This window comes from Opisthorchis viverrini (genome assembly GCF_000715545.1).
Source record: "Opisthorchis viverrini unplaced genomic scaffold opera_v5_330, whole genome shotgun sequence".
Taxonomy (NCBI): Eukaryota; Metazoa; Platyhelminthes; class Trematoda; order Opisthorchiida; family Opisthorchiidae; genus Opisthorchis; species Opisthorchis viverrini.
Window position 1 is genome coordinate 500981 of NW_008751991.1, and position 12061 is coordinate 513041.

General features: G+C 41.7%; 1 protein-coding gene across 1 annotated transcript in view; it reads right to left on the bottom strand.

Annotated features, from left to right (window-relative positions):
* T265_10098 (hypothetical protein) overlaps positions 1-12061 on the bottom strand; it is a gene marked incomplete at both ends in the record, with an annotated part of 85361 nt that overhangs the window by 34225 nt on the left and 39075 nt on the right. The gene's annotated exons all lie outside the window — the stretch shown is intronic.

Below are 12061 nucleotides of genomic sequence, written 5' to 3' on the forward strand. Positions count from 1 at the left end.
CCTGCCACTCTTTCTTATATTTGCGCACAAACAGATTCAACCATTCAACTTTGCTTAGCTCGCGTAGATTGGCCTGTTTCTTCGACTGACTGTATGATGGTTCCGCAGACAGACTGTAATTCTACAGTTTTGCTTCTTCGAATTGCCTAACGACGTTAAGCATTCGCTGCTCACTCGCGATCAAAGATGAATTGCAACCAATGTCTTAAGCGCGTGGAACTAAGTGGTGTTTCATGGAAAATAGATTGCGGACGTACCTGAATTGGCGAATTACTTTGTAATGTAATGAAATAACAAGGCGTGATATCTACCATTTCTCAGTGTTTGCAATGATCCCCTTAAAATTACTTGTTTTATTCGCCCGCACGACATAAACACGCTGGAGATGAGATAAACTACAGCCCTATAATTTCGTTGCTTTACGGACGCAGTGCATACAACGCTGTATACAGTGAGACGATCCATTCCGTATGTTTCTGACCTGGTTGGCATAAATGCACGCCATACTATTCAGCCGTACTGCAAAACCACGCTCCACGACAAGTCGTTCGGTGGCAAAACGTTTTCTTGGCCAAAGTGGCCAGATCGGCAAATTAAACAAAGAATCACTTCAATGTGAAAATGTCTGCAGACATAGCAGTTAGTTTCGTACCTGGTGCAGCGTTTTGTAACCTATCAGTAGTTTATTTTCTACTCTGGAATTATCGGGAGTCGTTCCTAGTATTCGTGAGACCATCTCGCTGAGTTTATCTAGGTTTACAAATAGTATTCGCATTCGTTTTTCATATTCACGTCACCCTTGTTTGGAGGGTTCTGTCCTAGCGTAATTATTCTGAGGTGTCCACACCAAACAGACTCGAGTTTTGCTTTTATTGGAGCTCATCAGCGGTGCATATTCAACAGCCGGGTTTCGGACTCTGGACATCTGACATGCGAGGTGAACGTTTTACCAATAATCCACCAACGCACGTTGGACGTATCCGAATTCCCACATCTGAACAGACAAAAGAGTTCGCGCTCGAGCGATGCGATTATTGTACCCGACTTATCATCCACACGACGACCCAGTAACTGTCCTGGTTGTGAAGATCAGCTGACCAGCCAGTCAGGACTTCCCAGTCAGGTAGCGCCATAAACGCTTGATATTCGCTGAACAATTTTTTCCACCTCTCGTCTGCATACAATGCAAGAGTACATGTACCCTAGTGAATATAAAAGACTTCTTTGCCGATACATATTTAGGCTGGTAGTTGAAATTTGTCAAATATAAAAACCTTTGCACAATAGTGTGGAAAATTTTGGGTTATCGAAAATTCAGAGGCTTTAAACTTTTACTCTGGTAATGAAATTTTAAGAAAAATGTTTGGGCTTCAATGCCCTTTTGATGTTCAGCAGCAGTGTCATCCAAAAGAAATGCACGACGGCTTAGGTACTTTCAGCATGTCTGAAATTCCCATAAACTCAGTTAGTGAAACAGCCATCAGTTTGAGTCGATAAAAAAATCACGTGCCCGAAACGACATCAAGTAAAAACAGATGTGATTTTATGGACGTTGCGCCATGTGTTTGTACTACTACAGTGCTGATCGTTTGTTGAAATTGCTTAGATGACCAAAGTACGTGTCCCTTCGAAGTAGAAGAACATCTACGCACAACTGCCACTGGGTTCGTCTCACTCACCGACGCATACTCAGTGTGAAGTAGAGTGCCCGATAGCATTTTACATGAATGAACGCAAGTATACTTCACTTGCAGTGTGTACGCCGTATGCTTACACATTAGCAAGACTACTGTTTATCATTGGATACCAGCAAATGTCCCCAATCGGTCACTTTCGTCAATAGGACTGGAAGCGATCGATTTTTGCTATAGTGTAGAATAAACCCAGCCTGAGCTAGGTGAGAAATCAGTCTGGATGTAAAAGCACTTCTGTAGCGAAATTTCAAAGCAACAATGGATTATGCGATGGAGCAGCAAAGGTGCCGAACTTTTGAGCGCCGTAAATAATTTTGGAAAAATAAGCGCATCTGGCGTTGGAGTTTGAAGTTTTTAAGTTTGCTTCATAGGAAACACGTTGAAATTTCCATATAATCTTTTTTCCAATCGCTTCAAATGTGCCTCAAAAGGGTCCCTTTTTGGTAAACCAGTACCATTTCTATGAATACCACAGCCCATCCACAATAGTGTGAAGAATCTACCGATTCACTTGGTTTTCATAACACGTTCAACCATTTAAGTCATGGAGGTCATAGTTCCTCGACCCAGAACTATGAAAATGTCGCACGCTAATCGATTATAGCTGTAACTTTGACACGAAGTGGAGGTCTACATAGGATGTAAGAGTGCTCGTTTGAACATCCTAGTCTGGTGGTCAATTATCCTGGTGAGTTCAAACCAAAAAGTAAGCACTGGCAGTTGACACCCTTCGCCAAGTCAGGGTTTAAAATCTGGACATCTGGCTTGTGGGGCAAGCCTGTCACGATTACTCCACCCGGACATTCTGGAGCGTCTGGACGGGCGTACAGGAATTCTTGAAGCCCGGCAATCACCTATCGCCAGTGTAATAACACATCCAAGTCGTTCCCGTGGTGCCCAACAAGAACCTGATGCGGTGCAGATAACGGTGTCATCATCATCATGGTTGATAGCACGACATCAGTGTTCAATACCGTAAAACCATGATTTCTTTGAAAGCCGTATTGTGAAGAAAAGAATAAAGATGGACGGGGAGGGTCTTAGTGCTAGCTTGTTGCGTTCGTTCTGTGGTGCTTACACCTCCCGACTGACAACAAGAATGCCACGTCCGCAGCGAAGCGAAACTCCTGCACTTGAGCAAGTGTCAGCACTTTTCACTAACTTGACTATCATTTGGTCTTTTGGCAAACAGTTCTGAGAAGTTGGCTGTTAGGACAAGGTCTTTCTGTGCTGAAAATTAATTATATCGACCAATGAAATCCGAAGAACTGTGCTGATGTTGTACCATTATCGTCTCTCTTCAAGTGACCATCTTATAGGTGTCGGATAAGATCACCATCTTTCGAATCAACATGCCATAGGGCGGAGTGGAGTAATTTGCCTCAGGAATGAACCTATCTGGAGATCGCCATCAACAGCTTGAAGTTAACCAGCTCTTCAAGTAACGGAGTAGGAGAAATGAAGGCGACCGATACAAAATATTTGTCGTAGTGTTCATCAGGTGTTTCATCGACTTTTGAGTCTGAATTAGATATAGTCATCTCATGCTAATTCTATTTTGGGTAACATAGTGTTGTTTTGTTTGACAAAACCAGTTTTCTAAAACACAAGTTTATCAGGTCACGGGATTGAATGGTGAGACCTACATCTGCTTTCTTCACGCCTCACGAAAACCCACTATGAGAAGTAAATCAGCCTTGGCAAAAATGCTTCGATTGTGCTGGAAATCTATTGTTTATCCTAGAGGCAATCTCCTTAAAGGGTGCATCGTTTTTAGTAATACAGGTATCGCGTGATAAGGATAGTTTTGCGATAAGGCACGTATACTTCAGTGACTTTGAAATAAGCTAAAGTAATATAACTTACGGTTTCCCTTCTGCGGGCTAATTTAAGGTTGGAACTGATTTCAAAACTGCCTCGACCAGCCATAACTTCGTGGTATCACAAATGCTATACTTCCGTAAGAACCAAGTTACAGTTTTGGGGTCTCGTGGAATAGGTATTTTGTTCCTAGCTACACCGCTCTCGTTTGAACGGTCAACCTCATGTTCTGGCCTATTTATTCTGGTGAGTCCACATCAAAGTGGTTGGTTACACGCTCGCCTCGCATGTCAGATGTCCGGGGTTCAAAGCCCGGCACAGCCATTGGGTATGCAACGCCGGTGAGTTCTAATAAGATCGAAACTCGAGTCCAGTGCTTCTCTTTGGTGTGGACTCACCGGAATAATTACGCCAGAACAGGAACACGGCCGTTCAAACGAGAGTGGTGTGGCTCTGAACAAAGAACCTAATCAGTCTAGAAAACCAGGCGAATAAGATGAGAACCCGAAACTGCTTAGGGATATGTTTGTCTAGGAAAGACGGGTCTCTAATCAGTATACTGGTCTTTAGATATAACGGAAAGAAGTATCAATGGGATTCAAAAACATTTTTTCACCGCAACCCTACAAACCTCGCTAAAACGTATAGAGCTAGTCATACAGAAGCCAGAACACTAAGATATCCACTCAGAAGCCAACACTATTCATAGAATTTCAAGTTGAAATTAAGCTTATTAAAAAACGGATCTAAGCAACGTTCTGTTTGAAAAACGGATGTGTTTCGGCCAAGATAAACAAAGCATCTGGACAATACGTACACGGAAACCGGTCTGTTGAGAGCTCTTAATAATTCAGGGTGCCATTCACTCCCGCATAAAAAACTCAGAATTCATTTTTTACGCATTATTAAAAAATGGAACGATTCTTTGTGATACGCCTCCCCTCACCTGAATAGTTGGGAACGTCTTGTTTCATTTAGACAAAAATTTTTATTCTAAACCGACCTGAATATTTGTTTTAGTTTAGCAATAAATCGCCATTTTGCTTCCGAAGAACTCCTGTTCCAAAATTTATGCTAGATGATTTTATTTGGGGAAAATATCAGCGGCAAACCTGCGTCAGTTTTATCTGACTAAATTGTTTACCCTGGCGGTAAGAAATTCAGAAGACTATCCATTATACTCTTGTAAACTGCTTAAGTAATTTAAGCCAGAAAAATGTTAATTGAATCGAAAGCCGCTGTGCTGTATCGTGCAACCATACTGTTAACACCCATATATGACACCAAAAACGGAACGGTATTCGGACGCCATTCCCTGGTCTCCTGTTGCTTTTGCTTGCAAAGTCTGAAGGACATCAGACAGGGATACGAATAGACAAGCTTATCGGAAGACAAAGGAGTACGTTGGAAAGGAAAAATCTCACAAGATATGTGGAAAATTAAGCTGGGAAGTCGCCAGATGGTTTTTCCCATGATTGAAGTATCAGTAACACTGCGCGTTAATCACCGTTTATCAGCCGGCTTTGGCCGAGCGGTGTTTAGTCGAGTAGCCATGAGGTCCCCGGGTCGAAACTCAGCTCTGGAATTTCGTAAGAATAGAACAACTTTTTCCCTGATCCTCAGCAGTGCAGCCTAAATTCGTTTCATCTACACTCCCATCAGGGTATACTGGATCGATAACACGTCAATTCCTTATCAATTATGTGGGCTGCATGTTGTGGGCAACATTTGTAAGCTATGAGTGATTCAAAACGGAACAAAAAGACCGAATTGGCTTTATGGATACAAATGCGCAACGCAGATAAGCGTGGCAAAGAGCTTCTTGATACTTCATGAATTCGTTGGTCGGGCACTGCTTGTATTCACCTGTATTCGAACGGAGAGGAACAGTCACCGTTTAAATTATGGGGCTGCTTAACTTCTGGACTCATCTGGTTGCGAAAAGTCTACCTTGTGGAGAGCCGGCATTGTTGTTCGGCCTCCTATTTGAAGCGTTGACGGATCAGAAGGGATCGGTTAACCATAAATCCTGAAAGTTGGAACTACACACGTGATGCACGAATACCATCTGTTTATCAATAAAGACGAGAGCGGCTTGTTCCGGACAGTCAGTGACAATAGAACTGCAGGTTTTTGCGGGGAATGGTGACATTAGACTCAAAACCAAACAATTTGAGAGAAGATACCCCTACGTATTGTTTACTGCGGAGGCTTTTGTCAGCATAACGCCGGCTTAAAGATTCCCGTGGATGTGTCAGTTTGACGTCTTACTTCTGGTTTACATCAGATTAACGAGCTTACCCACAGTAACACATCCCGCTACACGCGAATAGCTAGCGACACTTTAGGTATTTCTGACTATCAGCTATATATCGGATGAAAAGCAGTCTCACGTATGTATGGTCACGCAAACAGGGTAGTAGATCGACATATATATGTATGTATATAGACAGATTAGATAGATAGATAGATTAGATAGATAGATAGATAGATAGATAGATAGATAGATAGATAGATAGATAGATAGATAGATAGATAGATAGATAGATAGATAGATAGATAGATAGATAGATAGATAGATAGATAGATAGATAGATAGATAAACCAAGGTTGTTTGCAAACGGGTCCATTTCGCTAATCTGAAAGCCTTATTTTTAATCGAGGGAAGAATTATCCGTTCCTAACCTGCATGCGGCTTAGAATAAGTTTCGAAAACCGGTTGCACAAGTTTTCCACCGTCAAGCACTCAAGCTAAATTCAGTTCAACCCTTTGTCGTTCGACTTGCAGTTGCGTGAACAAGTGTCATATCCTCGAGTGTAAGAAGAACACTTTGACAGAAGCCTCCTGCCGTGCAGTGAATAGAAGAAACGAGACAAATACTATGTTCCTTGCGACTAAAAACGATTGCTGTTTGATGAATTACGACGTCATTAGTGTTACTTTCTATTCGTTAGATCGTGTGTGACAAACGTTTAAAATTACCTGCAGCCCACTACCTTTTCCCCATTCATTGGATCCAACAAAAATCATGCAGGAGGCTGGTAAAACTATCCTTCAAGATAAACTGCATTTTGTTTTAAGGATTAATCTACCTCATATTCAAGTCAAAACCACCGAAAGCAAGGATTTAATGGAGTTGGGAACATAGCAGATTTTTTTCACTGAATGTGTAGCACTTAGTTTGAGCACAACACCTCATCATCATCATCATCAACGAAACGACAACATCAGTGTTCAACACCGATGCTTCACTGCTGTACAACCGTGATTTATTTGAAAGCCTTATTGTAAAGAAAAGAGTAAAGCTGGACAGGGAAGGGACTTAGTGCTAGCTTAACACAGTCATTCCGAGGTGCCTCCACCTCCAGACATTCCCTCAGGCAATCTGGACAGAAACTGACAACAAAAACGCCACTGACATCGGTTGGCAGCCATATCTTGTAGTGTCTCCAACCAGGCACAGTGAGGATCACGCGGTCTCCATCCTGGAAGGCGAGTAGCACAGACAGCACCCAAGCGTTTCGTGATCTCCATCATACTCCTTTGCCAAGTCAAGGGTTGACCACCTCTCTATTTACGCCACTGTGTATTGGGCATAGAAAACAGCACTCTCTTCGACAAACGATGGTTCGGCATACGTAACGCATGTCCAAACCAACGCAGCTTCTGGTGCTGGACACATTGTTCAATGGAAGTACCCGTTGCACAACCGAAATCACGCTTTCTAACTGCCTCGTTACGGATTCGCCGACACCAACCCACACGACCTATGGTTCTGAGACCATAGTACAACACCTACCTTATAAACCATGAAAAGATTTAGGCCTGGGCCGGTTGTTTGCGGATTGGAAGCTTCTTGAAACTATTTTCAGCCCGTGTGCTTTACAGCACACGGAAAAATCAATATACTGTTGAACACGCGAGACTATATCAAGTCTCCGGCGAACTAATCGTTCTCATGACCTCAAAAAATCACACATATTCAACTAGAACAGTGTAGTAACTATATTCTTACTACGAATCAGGCATTCAAAGAAGGACAAACAAAAAAGAGGAAGTACTGTGTTCACCTAATGACCCCTGAGATGAGTGAAATCGGACGTGGACTAGGGAAGCTTTTGCAGCGAATTCACGAGTAGCGGGTTCCGTCAAAGAAACAAAAAAATTAGCGAAATGTTTTTATAATCTTCTACCGACGATAATGAATACTGTAATAGGTCGTTGTAGTGTTACTTACAACTGGTTAGTCAGCGCCATGTAAGAAAGTAAAATGTTTGCAACTTTCGATGTATTTTGATCATCTTCTCCGCCTCATCGATCTAGGGCGAATTTGACAGTTGGTGATGTTACGTACTGTCAAACTTAAGCAGTATTAACTCATATACAGGCTTAATCGTGTCGCCAGAATGCTGATGTCATCAGTAGTATCATTGGGGATGTCCAAACATCGTCACATGATCGGTCCAGTGTTTGTGGAATTGGGAGTGGAACTCGGACTTCATTAACACACAGAAAGCTTAGGGCCGACGGTCCTACTGATAGCCCTACTCTCGGGCGACAGATCGTTGAAATAATGAAAGGTGCTCAACTTCTCCATTTGGAGCGTTGTCGCGAACGGCTGTCAGGGTCTTATATTTCTTGATTTGTTTATAAAGTATTAAAAACGACGCATTGTTCAGGGAAATCCTACTCACTTCAATCGCGAAGATGAAATTAGGGAAGCATGGATTTTTTGGGTGTTAATCCATAAACGATTGTGCAAAACGCTCAATATTAAAGAATATAAATTATCTGGCTGTAATTCCGCAAAAAATACACTTTGGAGTAATTGTCTCAGGCTATTAGCTGACTGACGCGCGAGAGGGGTTCACGTCGTAATCGCATCCGAAACAGCAACGGCGCTCCTCAACTGAATATTGCAAAGATTCGCACGACAATGCAGTTTAAGGACACCGATAAAATACCAATTATAAGCAACACACAACAAAAATAAACTGAGAATTCCAAATAAGCACACTCTCGGCTGTCATCTAAAACAGATGTTTGCTATCACACTACTTGTCTAGTAGCTGTCATTAAAATCAAGCCCAACTATGGCAATTTGACAATCAGTTCCTTCCAGAATATCCTTAAATATGTTGCGTAACGTGTGTGATATTCATCTGGTGGAAGAACACATCCCTAGTTCTCACTGACCCATGTGACACCGGCCGATTTCGAACGAACTCCCAGCAGTTCACATTCCGCTAGTCACGTGAAAGTCACGTGGATGCAAGACCGTTGGGTGCATGAAACCTCTGCTTTTTTCAAGAGATTCACTAAAAATGCCCCGGATAACAATTAGTTTTCATTAGTTAGCGTAACAAACATGCCAGACGGTTTTTGTCAGACATCTTTTTTCAAGAGCAAGCCTCCCAGGAAACTGGTTAGAATCTGTTTTTTCCCAGGGTGGGGAAGTATTCTGTTCCTGGAGAACTTCTACTGTATGCTCAGTCACTTCAGATTTGATTTCTGATATTACGACACAATTTCGCATTTTCTGGGCTTCGACGCATCAATTTTAAGGCTTTAATGAAAGTGAATGGAATGCGACTGTTCAGTAGTATGCGAGCTACTTCCAAATAATTTCAACTTATCAGTTTCATCTAATTTGGGACATACCTCGGTCAAGTTGTATTCACGGTAGTCATTTTGTCAACCCGAAATTGCAATCATAGCTTCAAGCACAAAAAATCTGTCCTGCCTAATCACTATCATCAGTTTGAAGAGTTTAAATTTGCCGGTCAAGTAGTCACATTTTGTCCGCGAGAACCAATGCGCTGAGTGGAGACTCAGGTCAGAGACAAACGGTGATTTTGAGAGCATGCTTCAGTGCCTTTTGAAATTTACACGACTTCTTTTTGACTGAAGCCTCGTATTAGATGCCATGACAGGATTGAGGGACCTTTCAATTTTATGTAGTAGAAACGGTTTTATGAATCGTACTTCTGGAAGAAGACGTGGTTGGTGAACATACAACCCTCCATTCAGGAATGTTCCCACCCTCGATTTCCAGCCATTTTTAAAGACATTGCGCAACGTGTTGTGATACGTTCAGTGAACATGCTGATGTCTGATGGCTTATCCGCGGGCTTTAGTCCAGATTTTGCGAAATCCCAGAAAACCAGCAATGTGAGATCTTCTGTTCTGTTTTGTTGAAACAATCAGTCTTCCTACCCACTGTCTCAATGGGTAGCGGTTAGAACTGCCCCGACATCGGAATGGTTGTATTAATCTTGTTCTAGGCATTCATGAGCTGAGAAAATCTGAAATCGTACTTGTTACCTGAAGTCGATTTCTCAGTAATCCTGGTGAAGTTTGATATACGTTGAAGCTCCATACCCTTTTGTGAGGATCAGATGTTCACCGCGAACGTAGCTGACTCCAGCTGGCAGGTAATTCGGTTCAAATAGAGTGCTTATTTTAAATTATTCTAGATTTTTCCACTCTCCTGAGTGTGTTCGATCGCTGCGCGAATACAATATAGTTCCATCTTTGGGTCAGCGTGTATTCAGATAAGACAAGGGTTGTCTGCTGTTGCTGCGCAAAAGCACTGATCACTATTGGAATATTTTTACTTTTAAGCACTGCCATGAGGACACAGGAAGACAAACCGGATGTGTGGGGAGCTTTTTTCATACACGGTCACTTTTTATCTTGGCCAACAATCATTCTTGGCAGGATGACATGAAATCTTAGTCGCGGTTCAGAAGGACCAAAGGACCCGCTAGTTTTACAAAAGCCGGCGACTTAGTGGAAGTTTACCAATGTATTGATTGATTGAAAATTACTGAATCATTTGTACTTTTACTCAAAGCATCGGCGAGTGTTTCACAGACGTTGAAGACAAAGATCTCGGAATTGTTCATCAAAATGCGTAGCGTAGTAGTTGTTGGAGTTCTTCCCCGACAAAACATATCTTTCGAGTAATTCCGCTTTATCGTTATCTACCATCTTTTAATGAGATTGAGATCCAATTAAATAATCAAAATTTTTTGGATTTTTGGTGGCGGTTTTGTCGTCTTACTGGCTTCTATGCCCTCAAATTGATGTGGAATTTTTGGCAGTGGAAAATGTTTGTCAAAGGACTAATTCACTAGAGAAAAGGACCCCTGAGCGTTGAACTCTTGAGTGACTTAAACGTATCGATGCAACAGAGGTAGCCTCCAGTATAGTTTTGGTGTACTGTTAGTTTTAGACTTCGACTCTCCGAGAAACACCCAGTAAATTCCGTTGGAGAAACGGTTCGCTATCGACCCGTTTTCAGAAACCTTTACGGACTGACTCATAGAAAGTGAGTACAATAAACGTCCAGGAGCGGCAAAACTACCAAAAAATGCAAGAATGTGTCTTCTTCATCACCTTGGGTATAATTTGATTGAAACATCAGGATATCCCAGCGCAAGCCACCCCGAGTTTTCATGGAAAAGATACATAACTGGAGGTTTTTCTCGTATCCTGACCCTGAGTAGCATAGGAATGTCATCTCACACATAAAGTATCAATTGAATGTTTCGAACCACCGGCATAAACTGAGAATTTTTTTCGCCCAGAGGTTTGATGTCCTTTATCTCATTCAGATTGCACATGGCTCCACTCGTTTAATTATCCATCTGAAAACATTTTACGTTAGCAGCTCATTGTGTTCTCATCAACTGTCTTGTGAATAAAATCATGGGTAGTTGAATTCACAGTATTGACAGAGCGACCGGGTTTTTCGGTATCGAGCGATTTATTTCAGTTTAACAAACCAATCCAATCACGCGATAATTGATGTTGCAAGAAACGGAGCAGTAATAAAACAACACCAGGTAGTGTAGTATACTGGCGTATATTTCTGTCCATTGAACAATCGCTCACTGACTGACAAATGTTGTCGCATCACTGATTCAAAATTATCTTGAAACCGGAAAATTCTTACTCTGAAGAAAGGACCGGTTCGTTTTATGAGATCTTATCAGTTCCAGGAGGTCAAGCTTCCTTATTTGGTCCGTTTTTTGCCTCTGAATAACTAGCATACATGTTTTGGTGCCCAAAAGGGATAGTCTTTCCTTTTTTTTGCTTGGCTTGTGTTCGGTTTCAGTTGATGAATTTAATAACCGATTCTGTCTATTCTCACACGTTTTTCTAAATTATTTGCCCTAAAAATTAATTAAATGTACCCAATACATCTCAGTCATAAATGAAGCAAGTAAATGAAAAAAACAATTAATGAATATTGAAACAAGATTAAGGTTTTGCCATTTCTCTACTTCTTATGTGTATTACAAAACTTCATGCTACAAGGATCTTAGACAGTTAAAGAAATTTGCTGTTGGTAAAGAAGAGAGGCCGTGGTTCCATGCTTTTCAAGCAATACAGAGGCCCACGTCTTGCTATGTACACCTGTGAGCTGTAATGATTTCTTGTAGAAGGCCTTCTTCAATCCGGAGCCGATCAAAAATTTCGATTGGTGCCTTTTTCGGAAAATTCTTACCGTAAAATCACATCGAAGAGAATAAAGACA